At 43.1% G+C, this 16,877-nt stretch overlaps 1 long non-coding RNA gene across 1 annotated transcript in view; it reads left to right on the top strand.

Annotated features, from left to right (window-relative positions):
- Positions 1-3,097: 3,097 nt before the first annotated feature.
- Positions 3,098-16,877, top strand: part of LOC137377132 (uncharacterized) — a 401,963-nt gene continuing 388,183 nt past the window's right edge. Inside the window, exon 1 of the long non-coding RNA XR_010976365.1 lies at positions 3,098-3,174. This is a non-coding gene — a long non-coding RNA (uncharacterized lncRNA). The remainder of the gene's footprint in view (positions 3,175-16,877) is intronic.

Below are 16,877 nucleotides of genomic sequence, written 5' to 3'. Positions count from 1 at the left end.
AATTGAGACACGAGAGAATGGAAAAATAGTGGTTTTATTAAAGGCATAATTTCATCCATGGAATATAAAGTTTTTATTTACAGTTTTCCAGGTGAAGTTAAGAAATATTAGGTAATCTGTTAATATACTGGAGTACGTTATAGACCACTAAATAGGGAGTTAAATATTCATATATAAAATATCTTTCCTATTATGGTTATTTGAATAATCTCTAGTAAAAGAGCAAAGAGACTTTATTCTGGAGAAAATATAATAACATCCATTCTGTTGTTTGCTTTTCTGAGGAACAGTTGGATCAGCAAGAAAACATGTGTGCATCACCTTCTCTTTTCAATTTAATTTTTATACCATTGAAGTCTTGCCCTGGGAGTCTGCACTGTGAAAAAATGTTTTCTTGGAATTCCTGTTTCCAGCTGTATTTCTGCTGAGGATATTCATATATATAATTGTACTCAACCACAATCTGTAATCTCATGGCCTGGCATATCCCCCACTCTACCATTACCATCCAGCTGGGGGACCAACCCTACTTCAATGAAGAGTTCAGGAGAGCATGCCAGGAGCAGCACAAAGCATACCTCAAAATGAGGTGTCAACCTCATGCGATAGACAAGCGATCCCACAACCAATAGATCAGATCTAAGCTCCGCAGTCCTGCCACATCCAGTCGTGAATGGTGGTGGACAATTAAACAACTAACTGGAGGAGGAGGCTCTACAAATATCCCCATCCTCAATGATAGGGGAGCCCAGCTCATCAGTTCAAAAGACGGCACAGTGGTGCAGTGGTTAGCACTGCAGCCTCACAGCTCCAGCGACCCGGGTTCAATTCTGGGTACTGCCTGTGCGGAGTTTGCAAGTTCTCCCTGTGTCTGCGTGGGTTTTCGCCGGGTGCTCCGGTTTCCTCCCACCACCAAAAGACTTGCAGGTTGATAGATAAATTGGCCATTATAAATTGCCCCTCGTATAGGTAGGTGGTAGGGAAATATAGGGACAGGTGGGGATATGGTAGGAATATGGGATTAGTGTAAGATTAGTATAAATGGGTGGTTGATGGTCGGCACAGACTCGGTGGGCCGAAGGGCCTGTTTCAGTGCTGTATCTCTAAATAAAATAAAAAAATAAGGCTGAATCAATTGCAACAATTGGGCAGCACAGTGGTGCAGTGGTTAGCACCGCAGCCTCACAGCTCCAGCGACCTGGGTTCAGTTCTGGGTACTCCCTGTGCGGAGTTTGCAAGTTCTCCCTGTGACCGTGTGGGTTTCTGCCAGGTGCTCCAGTTTCCTCCCACAGCCAAAGACTTGCAGGTTGATAGGTAAATTGGCCATTATAAATTGCCCCTAGTGTAGGTAGGTGGTAGGAGAATGGTGGGGATGTGTTAGGGAATATGGGATTAATGTAGGATTAGTATAAATGGGTGGTTGTTGGTTGGCACAGACTCGGTGGGCCAAAGGGTCTGTTTCAGTGCTGTATAACTAAACTAATCAGTAAAGTGATGTGAGGTGTCGTTGGCAGCGCTATCAAGCGGCACTTGCTTATCAATAACTTGCACAGTGGCACTCAGTTTGGGTTCCACCAGGGCCACTCACCTCCTGACCTCATCACAGCCTTGGTTCAAACATGGACAAAAGAGTTTAACTTAAGAGGTGAGTTGAGAATGACTGCCCTTGACATCAATGCAGCATTTGACCGAGTATGGCATCAAGGAGCCCTAGAAAAACTGAAGTCAATGGGAATCAGGGGAAACCCTCCGCTGGCTGGAGTCATACCTAGCGCAAAGGAAGATGGTTGTTGTTGTTGGAGGTCAATCATCTGAGCTCCAGGACATCACTGCAGGAGTTCCTCAGGGTAGTGTCCTAGGCCCAACCATCTTCAGCTGCTTCATCAATGACCTTCCTTCGGTCATAAAGTGGGGATGTTCGCTGATTGCACAATGTTCAGCACCATTCGTGACTCCTCAGATACTGAAGCAGTCCGTGTAGAAATGCAGCAAGACCTGGACAATATCCAGGCTTGGGCTGATAAGTGGCAAGTAACATTTGTGCCACACAAGTGCCAGGCAATGACCATCTCCAACAAGAGAGAATCTAACCATCTCCCCTTGACATTCAACGGCATTTCGATCACTGAGTCCCCCACTATCATCAGAAACTTAACTGGAGTAGCCATATAAATACTGTGCTACAACAGCAGGTCAGAGGCTAGGAATCCTGCGGTGAGTAACTCACTTCCTAACTCCCCAAAGCCTGTCTGCCATCTACAAGGCACAAGTCAGGAGTGTGATGGAGTGCTCTCCGTTTGCCTGCATGGGTGCAGCTCCAACAGCACTCAATGATCGACACCATCCAAGACCAAGCAATCTGCTTGACTGGCACCCCATCCACCACCTACAACGTTCATTCCCTCCACTGCCTGCACACAGTGGCAGCAGTGTGTACCATCTACAAGATGCACTGCAGCAACTCACCACGCCTCCCTCAACAACACCTTCCAAACCTGCGCCCTCTACCACCTAAAAGGACAAGGGCAGCAGACGCGTGGGAACACCACCACCTGCAAGTTCCCAAGCCACACACCATCCTGACTTGGAAATATAGCGCCATACCTTCACCAAGGTGTAACTTTTTCCGGGGTTTTTACAGAGAGACTAACAGCGTTAGAATAGAAATTGGCATCAATTCATGATTGCAAGGGAGATACAGCAGTCTATGGGAACCTCTACAGCACACCCTCTGGAGGAGTGTAAACTCACTGACAGGAACATCTGGTTTTCTGCATTATCCTGCGCATGGCTGACCTCCCGAAGTTGCTGTCAATTTCAGTGAGGTAATAACGGCAAATGCTGACAGTTTCACTGTCTTTGCCAAAGCAAAATCCGGGCCAAAAATTACCCTATATTAGAATAACTACACCTCAAAATTACTTCATTGCCTGTAAAGTGCTTTTACTCATCCCGAGATCATGAAAGGTACTTTATAAATGCAAGTTCACAGTGAGTTAACGTTTGAAATGCTTGTTCATGACAGTGTGTTAAGAAACTCTTAGATCAGCTAATTAAATTCAGTGAAAAAGATAGTCTCATGATGCCAGAGTCCAAAAGAACAATTTCAGCTAGACCAGCCTGGTCGTCAATTTCCTGGAAGTGCAGCACACCTGTCCAAATTTATTTGGAAGGGTAAGAAAATGCCAGTTGAGCAAGTTTAGGTTATGATTTTGCATAGGGAGTTTGAGCAAAATAATCACTGTTTTTGAGCCAAATGAGCCAGAGGATCTGAGGATGTCCTTAAAAGTCAATTCTCCAAGTATGGGATATACTTTGAATGGATTGTTTCCTCACTGATCATAGACAAGCAGACGGGAGATGAAGATATGCTAAGTAAACAGTAAGGTTAAGAAGCAGCTTGGAGCACCTTGGGATGTTTTTTCAGTGCTGAAGGCACTACCTGAATACAAGGTGTTGTATTCTGTTGAATTTATTTTATTGCTCAATTGTATGGTTTGGAACTCTTGACACATAGTTAATACTACTGCTCATCTTGGCATAACGCAACAGAGGTGTTGCAAGTTTGGGTTTATGCCCATGATCTTTTTAAAAATAATGCTCAGTGATAGAAAATGTTCAAGAGTTATAGGGCTGGATTTTACGACGGGCACACAGGATTTAACTGTTCAGAGGTGGGACTTCCACCCGCTTGAGGGAGGAAGTCCTGCCTCATTGAGCTGCCAGCCAATCATCGGGCTGGCAGCTCTCAGTCCCAGCAGCGCCACTGGGAGCAGTGGCCACTCCTGGGACTACATCCCAGCTGAGGACATGGAGCCAGGACTGATGTAAATTTGGTTTACCTCGCCGGGCAGATTGGTCGTGGCCCGGCGAGGCAAGGGTGGTCGTTTGGGGGGAAGGTGGGGTGCGTCTCATGTCCTGGGGTTGGTTGGGGAAGCAGGGGCAGCCCCCAATCGGGCACCTGATTGTCACGGCCCCTTCTCCCGGTGTGCTAGAAGGCCACCAGGTATCACTGGGCAGCCTTTCATGTCTACCAAGGGTAAAATACCCGTGGAGGTGGGCGATGGCCCTTACTGGCTGCGAGGTTTGCTATCCTGGCTGCGAGGTTTGCTAGCGTCATACGGGAGGGTTTAAACTAGTGTGGCAGGGGGGTGGGAACCAGAGCAGTAGGACAGCAAGTGAAATAAATGAGGGGGAACTAGTAAATAAGGCCAGTAAGACTAAGAGGAAGAGCAGGCAGGGAGATGTTGTGGAGCACAGCGGGACTGATGGTCTGAAGTGCATTTGTTTCAATGCGAGAAGTATAACAGGTAAGGTAGATGAACTTAGAGCTTGGATTAGTACTTGGAACTATGATATTGTTGCTATTACAGAGACTTGGTTGAGGGAAGGACAGGACTGGCAGCTAAATGTTCCAGGATTTAGAAGCTTCAGGCGGGATAGAGGGGGATGTAAAAGGGGTGGGGGAGTTGCATTACTTGTTAAGGAGAATATCACTGCTGTACTGCGGGAGGACACCTCAGAGGGGTCTTGCAGTGAGGCAATATGGGTGGAGCTCAGGAATAGGAAGGGTGCAGTCATGATGTTGGGGGTTTTCTACAGGCCTCCCAACAGCCAGCGGGAGGTAGAGGAGCAGATATGTAGACAGATTTTGGAAAGATGTAAAGGTAACAGGGTTGTAGTGGTGGGTGATTTTAACTTCCCCGATATTGACTGGGAATCACTTAGTGCTAGGGGCTTAGATGGGGCAGAATTTGTAAGGAGCATCCAGGAGGGCTTCTTGAAACAATATGTAGATAGTCCAACTAGGGATGGGGTGTACTGGACCTGGTATTGGGGAATGAGCCCGGCCAGGTGGTCGAAGTTTCAGTAGGGGAGCATTTCGGGAACAGTGACCATAATTCCATTAGTTTTAAGGTACTTGTGGATAAGGATAAGAGTAGTCCTCGGGCGAAGGTGCTAAATTGGAGGAAGGCTAATTATAACAATATTAGGCAGGAAGTGAAGAATTTAGATTGGGGGCGGCTGTTTGAGGGTAAATCAACATCTGACATGTGGGAGTCTTTCAAATGTCAGTTGATTAGAATCCAGGACCAGCATGTTCCTGTGAGGAAGAAGGATAAGTTTGGCAAGTTTCGGGAACCTTGGATAACGCAGGATATTGTGAGCCTAGTCAAAAAGAAAAAGGAAGCATTCGTAAAGGCTGGAAGGCTAGGAACAGATGAATACCTTGAGGAATATAAAGAAAGTAGAAAGGAACTTAAGCAAGGAGTCAGGAGGGCTAAAAGGGGCCATGAAAAGTCATTGGCAAACAGGATTAAGGATAATCCCAAGGCTTTTTATACATATATAAAGAGCAAGAGGGTAACTAGGGAAAGGGTTGGCCCGCTCAAGGACAGAGAAGGGAATCTATGTGTGGAGCCAGAGGAAATGGGCGAGGTACTAAATAAGTACTTTGCATCAGTATTCATCAAAGATAAGGACTTGGTGGATGGTGAGCCTAGGGAAGGGAGTGTCGATAGTCTCAGTCATCTCATTATCAAAAAGGAGGAGGTGTTGGGTGTCTTGCAAAGCATTAAGGTAGATAAGTGCCCAGGGCCTGATGGAATCTACCCCAGAATACTAAGGGAGACAAGGGAAGAAATTGCTGGGGCTTTGACAGAAATCTTTGCCTCCTCATTGGTTACAGGTGAGGTCCCAGAGGACTGGAGAATAGCCAATGTTGTTCCTTTGTTTAAGAAGGGTAGCAAGGATAATCCAGGAAATTATAGGCCGGTGAGCCTTACATCAGTGGTAGGGAAATTATTAGAGAGGATTCTTCGGGACAGGATTTACTCCCATTTGGAAAAAAACCGAACCTATTAGCGAGAGGCAGCATGGTTTTGTGAAGGGGAGGTCGTGTCTCACTAATTTGATTGAGTTTTTTGAGGAAGTGACGAAGATGATTGATGAAGGAAGGGCAGTGGATGTTATCTACATGGACTTTAGTAAAGCCTTTGACAAGGTCCCTCATGGCAGACTAGTACAAAAGGTGAAGTCACACGGGATCAGAGGTGAGCTGGCAAGATGGATACAGAACTGGCTCAGTCATAGAAGACAGAGGGTAGCAGTGGAAGGGTGCTTTTCTGAATGGAGTGATGTGACTAGTGGTGTTCCGCAGGGATCAGTGCTGGGACCTTTGCTCTCTGTAGTATATATAAATGATTTGGAGGAAAATGTAGCTGGTCTGATCAGTAAGTTTGCGGATGACACAAAGGTTGGTGGAGTTGCGGATAGTGATGAGGATTGTCAGAGGATACAGCAGGATATAGATCGGTTGGAGACTTGGGCGGAGAAATGGCAGATGGAGTTTAATCCGGACAAATGTGAGGTAATGCATTTTGGAAGATCTAATGCAGGTGCGATTGATGAAAACATTTGGTAACAAAGTTGAGGAACTCATTTGTCTGGAAATATTTGTCCATTTGGAGACAACACAGAGAGGAAATTATAAGGTGTAGATCCAGTTACATTGCTCAAATACGTATCATGTTGAAATTGTTCAAATATTTGTCATTGTATATTTGAATCATATCTCATTTTGTAGGCATCTTTATTCTTAGGAAACCTTTTCATCAAGCATGCAAAAGCACTTTCATCTTAATCGTGTATTAGCTCACTACAGAGGAATTTTAGAAGTTAACTACTGACCTTGTGCTGCAAATTGCCATTTAACCTAAGCTTTGAGACTGAGGTTGAATTAGGAACTCTTATAAAGTAAAAGCTGCATTACATAGAAGTGAATCTCTGCTTCAAGACTGCAAGCAAATGAGAGGATGAAATTGGAAAGCGTTTTCCCAATGAGAGATTCTTTTTATCTAAAGGACTTTCTCAGAATTTCTGCAGAAGTTATCAAGTTGTGTAATTTTAACCCCTTGTGGATATTGTTTATTATACCTACATTTGTTTAGTGCTGCAGAATTCAAATGTTTTGGGTTTTATTTTTATTGTAGTCTGTAAAATTTCCAGTTCGAACCTAAAATTTTACCAATTCTGAACAGCCATATCACAGGTAATCCAGTAGAAGACTACTACAAACAAGGGTCATTAAAATTCAAGGTCACGAAATACCAAGCTGGTTATTGATGAATATCTCATGATCAAAGGAGATAGGGTCTGCCTCCATGTCAAATCATTGACCAAGAAATAGTACTTTAAATTACTTGAAATTGTAAAGACTCGAAGCAAAATTGTTTAAAAATGTAGATATCATAATTCATTCATGTATTGTGTTTTAAAATATTAGAATACGTGTCTCTCCATTCCTTAGTTGAATACCATTATGGAGAAGTTTATACAATCACCTCTAATACCTGTAATCGTAAATCTCAATTGTGTGAAGATTTATTCAGGAACTGCAAGTGTAGAAGAGCATGAATTTGAGAAGCACTTGCCCAGCAAGAGGCTCTTATTTATATTGTTTCCTCTAGATCACATAGTGCTATTTTGTAGTTCTTGTCATAAAGGCCATTGCCATAACAGTTTATAAGTGAAATTGAATTAATCTCACTCAAAGATCTTTGACGTTTTTGAATAACCCTTTAGATATCTAAATTTTGAAAGCAGTATTTTTTTTTCGGCAATGTGGATTCTAGTGCAAGGATTATGGTACTTTGTTCCCCACTTATTACCACCATTTACAATTTTATTTTCTATTCATTTCAATGGATGTGGGCATCACTGGCTAGGCCAGCATTTGTTGCCCATCACTAATTGCCCTTGAGAAGGTAGTGGTGAGCTGCCTTCTTGAATCGCTGCAGTCCATCTGGTGCAGGTACACCCAAAGTGCTGTTAGGGAGGGAGTTCCAGGATTTTGATCCAGTGACAGTGAAGGAACGGCAATATATTTCCAATTCAGGATGGTGTGTGGCTTGGAGGGGAACTTGCAGATGATGGTGTTCCCACATATCTGCTGCCCTTGTCCTTCTAGGTGAAAGAGGTCACAGTATTGGAAGGTGCTGTCGAAGGAGGCGTGGTGAGTTGCCACAGTGCATCAGTGGTGGAGAGAGTGAATGTTGTAGGTGTTGGATGGGGTGTTGATCAAGCAGGCTGCTTTGTTCTGGATGGCATCAAGCTTCCTGTGTATTGTTGGAGCTGCACTCATTAAGGCAAGTGGAGAGTATTCCATCACATCCCTGACTTATGCCTTGTAGGTGGTGGACAGGCTTTGGGGAGTCAGGAGTTGGGTTATTCGCTGCAAAATTCCCAGTCTCTGACCCGCTCTTGTAGCCACAGTATTTATGTGGCTGCTCCAGTTCAATTTCTGTCAATGGTAACCCCCAGGATGTTAATAATGGGGGATTCAGTGATGGGAATGCTGTTGAATGTCGAGGGGAGATGGTTAGATTCTCTTTTGTTGGAGATAGTTACTGCGTGTGACATTAATGTTAATTTATTACAACTGCCTATGACTGACATGTAGATTACAAATAAAACATTTTAAAATTTGAATAAGGGATGGCACACTCCTGCCTACAGTCCATCCCCCGACAGTGACATTGGTGCATGCTGGAGGTACAGAGTACTACACGGTTATAGTTCTTCATTCTGCTGAGCTCAAGCCCATGCTTCTCAGACGTTGAAAAAAACTTGCATTTATATAGCCCGTTTCATGACCACAGGTCATCCCGAAGCAGTTTACAACCAATGAAGTACTTTTAAAGTGTATTCACTATTGTAATGTAGGAAATGTGGCAGCCCATTGCACACAGCAAGCTCCCACAAACAGCAATATAACAATGACCAGATAATTTGTTTTTGTGATGTTGATTACTGAACAAAAAACATTGAGGGATATTTCCAAAACATACGTTCTATAGGTTTATTTAATCATTTGGTTGTGAATTTTATAGTATTTTGTCTGTATTTTGTTCGAAAGTTCATATTTAGTAACGACTCCAATTGACCGAGAAACTATGGTGACAGCCAAAGGAAGAAATCAAAATCAGGAGCTATTTCAGCAGTTCCCCTTCTCCTTGCTCTTGGATGATGACTATTCGCTCTGAGTTGGTCTTGATCACAGCTGTAATGTTTAGTGGCTGATATGGTCGTCTTTTTACAGCCAGTGCTTAAACAGTTTTCCCTGGTGATCCAAGTAGTTATAGCCACTTGTAAATTTTTGAGGTCAAATGGGGGTTAACAGATTGCTTGTAAATTTCAGACTCAAGGATGAAATGTGTAGCTTTCTGTCACTTTTTTGATACATTGTTTCCATTTGTAACCAAGTAGGACATTACAGAGTTTGACAGACATGAGACTTTTATTCATAAACTTGTAGATTTCCCCATATTTAACAGTGCTCACGCTGCTACAATGTGTGTTTCACTCACTCTCATGCAGTTACTTACAATATCTGTAAGGTATGGTTGCAATAATTGCTTTTATTCATCAATATCATACTATAGTATCATTGAGGCCAGCTCATTATTGCCAGTACAATAATTAATCAACAAAAAGTAAAATACAAATTAAAAAGAAAAATTTACTGAGCTGCATTATATAAACCACGGTCTGGCTCCCTATTTAAAGCAACATAGAAACAGAAACAGGCCATTCAGTCCCTTGAACCTGTTTCGCCTTTCAGTTAGACCATGGCCTTTCTGTACCTCAACTCCAATTACACACCTTTGATCCATAATTCCTTGATACCTAACAAAAATCTTATTAATCTCAGTCTTGGAAGCATCAATTGACTCAGCATCTATCGCTTTTTTGAGGGAGAGAACTCGAGATTCCCATTGCCCTTTGTATGAAGAAGTGCTTCTTGCTTTCACTCCTGAATTTAAAATTATGCCTCCTTGATTTGGTTTTCCCACCAGAGGGACTGATTTACCTTTATTTATCCTATTCAATTCTTAAACACCTAGATTGGATCAGCTCTCAATCTTCCCAAAGGAATAAAATCCAAGTTTATGCAACCTATTCTCATAACTTAAGTAAGGAAAATACATATATTTTCCAGGGGCCAATCAAGAACACTTGGTTCAACCATCTCTGGATAGATATCTTACAAACTTATTTTTAAATCATTTCATAGGAGAAATGCACTATTCCCCTACTTGTACATCCCTTCCATTTTCTTGACTTGGAACAGCATGACCTTTGACACAACATAAGCAATATCTGCATGTCTACATTATATATGTGTACATATGTACTTTTGTGTGTGTGTGTGTGTGTGTGTGTGTGTGTGTGTGTGCGTGTCCACTTGTTTGCTTATTATGCAGTTTCTTCTTTATTCCTGTTCTTGTAATCTGTGAGAAAAGCTGAGGTATGTAAAATTTGCAGATTAAATTTCAAATCTGTTTCAGTTCAAAAACTACAGCTGAAAGAGGAATTATATCTTCAAACTTTAAGACAATATAGAAATAAATGTAAAGATTTTGATTTTTTTTATGTGACTGTAGCAGAGGCTTCAGATCTTGGAAACAGAGAATAACATGGGTGTCTGGGTCAAGTTCATGAAGATAATCAAAGTAGCCTAAAGTATTGTTCAATATCTCATATGATTGTGCAGAAATAACAAAGCCTTGTCCAATGCAAAAGGGTCTTCAGTCTTTTGGCCAGTGTTTGGCTTTGTTTCCAGAAGAATAGTTTGAAACTTCATCCTCTTTGATGCTTTCCTGGGAGAGCGTGGGACTGTCCAAAAACTGTTGACAAGCAAGAGCTCCTGCTGTCAGTAACATCACATCTTGCTCAAAAGAAACCTGTGCTTTTTTTTTCAAAGGTCACAGACGTCTGTCAACAGAATTCATAGTTTCCATTGAACAGTCACTGGTTGGAGACACAGCCAGTTCCAGCAAGCAAAAACCTTTTGAAACAGACCTTCCAATAAGTTATAAAATTTCAGACTTACAGGTAAATATCAACCATAGAATCATAAAAATGTGTGGCATAGAAGGAGGCCATTCAGCCCATTGTGTCTGTGCCAGCCAAGCAAAAGCTATGCAGCCTAATCCCAGTTTCCTGCTCTTGGTCCGTAGCCTTGTAGGTCATGGAACTTCAAGTGCATGTCTAAGTGTTTCTTAAATGCGATGAGTGTTTCTGCATCTACCACCCTTTCAGGCAGTGAGTTCTGAATCCCCTCCACCCACTGAATGAAAACAATCCTCCTCATTCCTCTCTAATCCTGAAACCAACAAACCTGAAAGATAAAGGTTTATTTTGTAGCTCATTGTGTTGAGAGACCATATTAAAGGAGCTAGTGTGAGGCACAATCTAACCAACTTCATTAGAAAGTGGTTATGAATTGTAACTCCAATAACAAAACATATTGAACACAGACAATCTATCAACTTTCACAGTCAGGACATCTTTTTGCTATTTGACATCAGCCAGACTATTCAAGAATTGGTCACAAATAAAAATGTTGTTCATGTTAGAGATTTCTTATTGGTTGATTCAGCAGCTGGTCTTGCATTATTGTAAGCAAATAGTCTCAGCTGTACACCAATCTAGAATCTTCTGCTTTTCTGTCTGTCCATTCTTCCAGTAATCTGAGTAATACATTGTTAAAGTTCCTGCAAAGATGACATCTCATAATCCAATGATTCCCATAAATCTGTGTAAAACAAAAATAACAAAAGTTGACCACTATTTTAGTCTTAGTTTTAGTTTTAGAGATACAGCAATGAAACAGGCCCTTCGGCCCACTGAGTCTGTGCTGACCATCAACCACCCATTTATACTAATCCTACACTAATTCCGTATTCCTACCACATCCCCACCTGTCCCTATATTTCCCTACCACCTACCTATACTAGGGGCAATTGCTAATGGCCAATTTACCTATCAACCTGCAAGTCTTTGGCTTCAAAAAATGCTTCAAAAAAAGCTGACAACTGCAGATAGGTTTGTCATAACTTAAGCTGCAGATATATTCATTCCATCCCTAGTCTAGCAGAAGATTGTGTTAAAAAAAATTGTGGATATTTTCCTCTTGAAGGAACATTGTTTGCCACTGTGGAAAGGTACTGCTACTCTATTGCTGAATTCTATTAAATAATTTATACAGTTGATACAATAATATGGAGACAGTCATGTCTCCACCTCAACCCTACCAGTTGATGCTGTTTATCCCCCTCACATTCATAGTTCATGTTGAAATACTTTTCCTTCCTTCCACTCCCCTGCACCTGTTTCATCCTGAGACTCTTCATGTGGACAGCACACAGGGGTGCTTGTTTCCTACTTGCTTCAATTCATGATTGCACTCCTAAAAGCTCATGCCAGAGATTTATTTCTCCCTGACTCCCCCAGGATAAGCTGGCACTTTGTTCCTTCTGCCCTTCAGTTACAGTTACGTTCTCTCTCTTCTCCAGTTCAACCACTGTTCTCCCACCTTCTTCCCAGTTCCACCCCAGATTTCATATTAATACTTTTCTCCTTCACTTAATTCAAACTCATCTCAATGTCGAAATCATCTCCCAGTTAAATTTAAACTGGCAATCTTCTCCTCCCTCTCTTCCTCCCTGTTCAAGTTGATACTCTTTTACCTCTAAGTTAAATATACATTCTTCTTTCCTCTCAAATAATTCTGGCACTCCCCATATCTCCTACCCTCCTCCAATTTCACGCTGCATTCTCCTATCCCTCCCCTCGGCATTGCTCCAGGGGATTGAAAACTGCTATATGTTGGGGCAGGAATTACTGACCTCTCAAAACTCTCAAGAATTCCTAATCACATCATACATCAGTTTCAATTCCCTAGAGCTAGAGTGGGTCAAAGCCAGCAGCAACCATGAGAGGGGAGCTGGGAGTGGTACAAATTTTTATTCACTGACGCGAGCAGACAGACACAGCAAAGAGCCTGGCTATCTGTATGGCGGTTGGTACGTATAAGATCAGTTCAGTAGCTCCACCATATCCATGACAATTACCGCCATGAGCTGTCAATGCTGCACCTTAGTTCACTTACCAGTATCAATGGTCTGAAATACCCGGCCAATATTTCCTCCTTTCTCCAGATGATTCAGTCAAACCCAATGCAACTTGCATCTTGGAGAAACTCTAGAAAACAAAAGTGATTTAAAAGTTACATTTTTGAAACACAGCTTCATTGCTAATATTGGTTGATTTATAACTGATGACCTTCCACAGTCCACTTAAAATTCTGCCTTGGAATTTTCTGTTTCATTTCTTAGTGGTCTTTAATGTATTGTAATTTGAAATATATGGGCTGCGAAGTTTTGCTCCGTCGTGCTGCTGATTTTGGCGCTCCTAGAGCCTGGAGTTGAAAAGAATGCCAGGGATCCACTCCCAACAACCTCCAGTGCAGCTTGCACCAATTGTCATATGAGGAAGGACGCATGGGCACTGGAAGCATGCAGAGTGGGCAGTTCTCTAACACTGATTTAGTGCCTGGTCTGCCAGTTTGGACCTTGCAGGTCCTGTAATGTCCTCTTTTAAGTACATACAAACAAACATGCATTCAGCTACACAAATGGCCCTCCCAACATCACTATTTAAAGGCATCGCCAATCAACTTTCAGGTGAGGTGCTTTTGACTTTCTTTTTGCTACTGCACTTAGTTTGTCACAGATGGATGGAAAGGTGACTGTCAGTGTCCTCTTGATCAAAATTCTGAAATAAAAGATGCCACGAATCAACTGTTCCATATCAAATTTATCCAACAACACTTCCAATCATACATACAAATTCAACTATTTACCCTTGTCCTTTCTCATAGTACCTATCTTTCAAGTGCCTTTGCCTAGCTGAGTGTTCCTATGCAGTGTTACCACACTGGCTTCAGCATGGCTGGTGGAAGGCTGCCGACATTTAGTGGGAGAGACATCAGATGGCATTGCAGAATTCCCTTGAGCTAAAGGCCTGCTACCCGACCCGAACCCGAAGAGACCCAACGACATGTGTTGGGTTCGGGTCGGGCCGCTCTTCTGGGTCTGGCCTTCGGGCTCGGGTCGGGTCGGGCGGGGTCTGGGTCGGACACACACAGCAAGGTAACTGTTAAAAGTCAAAAACTTACCTGAGCTGGGAGTCCAGGACGTCAAGCAGGGAAACTGAGTCTGCGCAGTGAGTGTGTGAGCGTCTCTATGACATCATCACGCTCATGCTGCAGCTTCCAGCAGATTGGGAGTCGGAAGGTAATTGAAGGGAACATTGTGGTGGTCGGGTCGGGCTCGGGTCAGGTCAGGCTCGGGGGGGGAAAATGGAGGGACTCGGGCTCGGGTCCCATGTGGTTCCGTCGGGTTCGGGTCGGATTTTTTTTGTCACTTGAGCTGGCCTTTACTTCGAGCATCCCTGGGCCTCCCACCTGGGCATGGGCCACAGCAGTCTGGGCTGACTGGATGGCTGAGAGACAACAGTAGGGGCACTGGTGAAGTGACAGTAGTGAAAATATGAATGCTGTCATCCTTAGATAGGACAGCAGGTTTGTGCATCACTAAGTCATTGCCACTCCCTCAGGGCGACACCTCAGTAATCCTCATAAGCCTCTGTAGCAAATTGCTGGACTCCTGTGTGACCCTACAAGCCGTTTGAGCATTGTAATCCACAGCAATGACAGCACCATAGAATCATAGAATGGTTACAGCACAGAAGGAAGCCATTCAGCATATTGAGTCTGTGTCGGCTCTCTGCAAGAGCAATGTAGCTAGTCCCACTTCCCCATCCTTCCCCTGTAGCCCTGAAAATTTTTTCGCTTCAGTTTCTTATCCAGTTCCCTTTTGAAAGCTACAATTGAATTAGTCCCAGCACCCTTTCAGGCAGTGCATTCCAGATCATAGCCACTCACTACAGAAAAAAATGTTTCCACACATCACCTTTGGTTCTTTTGCCAATCGCTTTAAATCTGTGTCCTCTGGTTCTCAATGCTTCCGCCAATGGGAACAGTTTCTCTGTATCTACTCTGTCCAGACCCCTCATGATTTTGAACACCTTTATCGAATGTCCTCTCAACCTTGGCTTCTCTGAGAACAGCCCCAGCTTCTCCAATCTATCCATATAACTGAAGTCCCTCATCCTGGAACAAGTGGCTGGAGTCGTACCTAGCACAAAGGAAGATGTCTGTGTTTGTTGGAGGCTAATCATCTCAGCCTGAGTACATAGTTGCAGGAGTTTCTCAGGGTAATGTCCTAGGCCCAACTATCTTCAGCTGCTTTATCAATAACCTTGCCTCCATCATAAGGTCAGAAGTGGGGATGTTCGCTGATGATTGCATGGTGTTCAGTACAAACACCTCAAATACTGAAGCAGTCTGTGGCCACATGCAGCAAGACCTGTACAACATTCGTACTTGGGCTGTTAAATGGCAAGTAACATTTGCGCCACACAAGTGCAAGGCAATCTAACCATCTCCCCTTGACATTCAATGTCATTACTGTCACTAAAACCCCACTATCAACAGCCTGGGGGTTACCATTGAGCAGAAACTTAACTGAACCAGCCATATAAATACCATGGCTACAAGAACAGGTCAGAGGCTGGGAATTCTGCAGTGAGTAACTCACCTCCTGACTCCTCAAAGCTGTCCACCATCTACAAGGCACAAGTCAAGAGTGTGATGGAATAATCTCCACTTGGCTTGATGAGTGCAGCTACAACACTCAAGAAGCTTGACACCATCGAAGACAAAGCAGCTGGCTTGATTGGCACCCCATCCACAACAAACAAACATTCATTCCCTCCACCATTGCTGTGCATTGGCAGCAGTGTATACCATCTACAAGATGCACTGCAGCAACTTGCCTAAGTTCCTTTGACAGCACCTTCCAAACTGTGACCTCTACCACCTAGAAGGACAAGGGCAACGGATTCATGGGAACACCAACACCTGCAAGTTCCCTTCAAATCACACACCATCTTGACTTGGAACTATATCGCCGTTCCTTCACTGTCGGTAGGTCAAAATCCTGGAACTCCCTCCCTAACAGCACTGTGGGTGTACCTACACCAGATGGACTGCAGCGATTCAAGAAGGCGGCTCATCATCACATTCTCAAGGGCGATTAGGGATGGGCAATAGATATTGGCCTTGCCAGTGTTGCCCAGATCCCATGAATGAATTTTTTAAAAAAAATTCTCAAAACTTTTCTGCATACTCTCTAAAGCCTTCACATCCTTCCTCTCCAGTAAAGCCTGAACCAGTGTTTTATAAAGGTTCACCATACCTTCCTTGCTTTTGTACTCTATGCCTCTATTTATATGCCTTTTTAACCACTTTCTCAACCTGACCTGCCACCTTCAACGATTTGTGCACATATACCCCCAGGGCCCTCTGCTCCTGCACCCACTTTAGTATTGTACCCTTTAGTAGTTTATATTGCTTCTCCTCGTTCTTCCTACCAAAGTGTATACTTTGCACTTTTCTGCATTAAATTTCATCTGCCAAATGTCTGCCCATTCTACCGACCTGTCTATGTTCTCTTGAAGTCTATCACTATTCCTCTCACAGTTCACAAAACTTCCAAGTTTTGTATCATCTTCAAATAGTGAAATTGTACCCTGTACACTCAAGCCTAAGTCATCAATATATATTAAGAAAAGCAGTGGTCCTAATATCAACCCTTGGGGAACTGCATACTTTCCTGCAGTCGGAAAAACAACTGTACACTTTTTCTGTCATTCAGCTAACTTCGTATCCATGGTGTCACTTTTCCCTTTTATTCCATGGGCTTTGACTTTGCTGGCAAGCCTGTCATGTGGTACTTTATCAAACGCCTTTTGGAAGTCCATATAGACCACATCAACCACATTACCCTCATCAACCCTCTCTGTTACCTCATTTTGTCCCCAATTAATGTTTCTAAAAGCTTTTCCTCTCCCGAGGTCAAATGATTAGCCTGTTGTTGCTGTAGTTGCAGTGCTTGCATGGCAATAAG

This window comes from Heterodontus francisci, chromosome 14 (genome assembly GCF_036365525.1).
Source record: "Heterodontus francisci isolate sHetFra1 chromosome 14, sHetFra1.hap1, whole genome shotgun sequence".
Classification (NCBI taxonomy): domain Eukaryota; kingdom Metazoa; phylum Chordata; class Chondrichthyes; order Heterodontiformes; family Heterodontidae; genus Heterodontus; species Heterodontus francisci.
The sequence above is the reverse complement of the archived record's forward strand: the minus strand, read 5'-3'. Positions and strand labels throughout refer to the sequence as shown.